Raw genomic sequence first — 1,426 nt, 5'->3', positions numbered from 1 at the left:
ATCTCGTCTTAAAACCACCTGGTTAGAGTTGCTTATGGAACATAATCAGTTACTGATTGATATGAACAGATCACTTACAGCAGTTAGAAACAGCTCACCTCTCTGATGGTGGAGATCCAGGAGATTTAAAGCAAATGTTCTCATCCTTTGACCTGTTGCTCTTAAAGGACACACAGCTGGGTTCTGGTTCTGGTCTGAGTCTCTGATGGATCCTGACAGAAACATGATGATTAAAACTGAATCTGTTCAGTCTGGATGAAGCAGCAAAGAGGAGCAGCAGCAGCTTCATCACCACNAGGAACTGAAACAGAGGCTTCATGTAGGCAGAGCAGAGAGAGAAGGAGGAAGTTGAGTCTCTTCTGGCAAAACCTAGATTTAAAGAGGAGCAGCAAAAGCTCGTCAGGTCGGTTTTTGTTGCTGAGCCCTGGCTCTCAAAGTTTGTTTTTTGCAGTGTTTCCTCAACAATGACAATAAGCCTGCCTTCCCCTGTTGCACATGAGAAAATATGATTGCTTTCTTTTCTTAATTATTTTGTTGTGCTTTGCATGTTTGGATTGTTTTTGTTTTTCCCTTTAACAGCCCAAACGCACTGGATAGAAAGGCGGCCGTTTAAGGAGGCGGAAACCCTCCTGCTCAGCTGTCAACAGAGGCTGATTGAAGCCAGAATAAAAGGAGCCCGGATGGGAGGAGAAGAAGAGGACTGATCCTGCAAGCCACAAAGACTGATGCGCTGCCGATCAAGGGGCAGACGGAATCTCCACGCAAGGCGCAGAGCACAGAGAAGTGAACTGACGGTCCAGTGCAGAGGATGGCCCGTAAGTAGCGCTATATTTTGATTAGAGAGTTCCAGGAGGGAATACGTCCCTCGATGGCGTCTTGGTGCGGGGATGCTGGTGCATTTCTGCTTTTTTCTTTTAGCTGGTTCGGTCTGAAATGGGCGCGGCACGCCGAAGAGCAGAACAGTGCTGTAGCGTCGCAGAGTCAGCTGGGGATCGGCAAACGGGCACATTACAGGCGGATCGCTTTCACCTGGAGCAGAGTGACAAGTGGAGCCCAACTGGTGGCCTCAGATTGGTGACTTTCTTTTCAGGACAGTTATTKAACCTTGGATTGTTAAAAAGAACAGGACTGTTTTTATTCTGTCACTATGGAAAGTGACTTTTTTTGTAATAAAACATTTTAAATGTGATCTACTGTTTTTGGTTTTTGAGTTGTTTGCTCCCCCTTGTACCAAGAACAAAGTGTGGGGCCATACTGATCACACATCCACAAACCAAATTTGTAGCTATCATACATTCTTTTCACGTAATAAAATACAATATTTGAATCATGGGGGCACTGATCTTAAAATTTGGGCCAATATCAATATTTGATATGAAACATTTTGGACGTGTTTATCCTTTTATTTTTGCCTGAAACTGTCAAA

The 1,426-nt window shown here is 44.5% G+C and overlaps 1 long non-coding RNA gene across 1 annotated transcript; it reads left to right on the top strand.

The window, feature by feature from the left end:
- Window positions 1–304: 304 nt before the first annotated feature.
- Window positions 305–1,189, top strand: LOC108165955 (uncharacterized). Its single transcript, XR_001776274.1, has 2 exons — window positions 305–815; window positions 919–1,189. It is a non-coding gene; the product is annotated as an uncharacterized LOC108165955 (long non-coding RNA).
- The last annotated feature ends 237 nt before the right edge of the window (window positions 1,190–1,426 follow it).

Source organism: Poecilia reticulata, unplaced genomic scaffold (assembly GCF_000633615.1).
Source record: "Poecilia reticulata strain Guanapo unplaced genomic scaffold, Guppy_female_1.0+MT scaffold_239, whole genome shotgun sequence".
NCBI lineage: Eukaryota > Metazoa > Chordata > Actinopteri > Cyprinodontiformes > Poeciliidae > Poecilia > Poecilia reticulata.
Note: the sequence above shows the minus strand (reverse complement) of the source record. Positions and strands in the feature narration are given on the sequence as shown.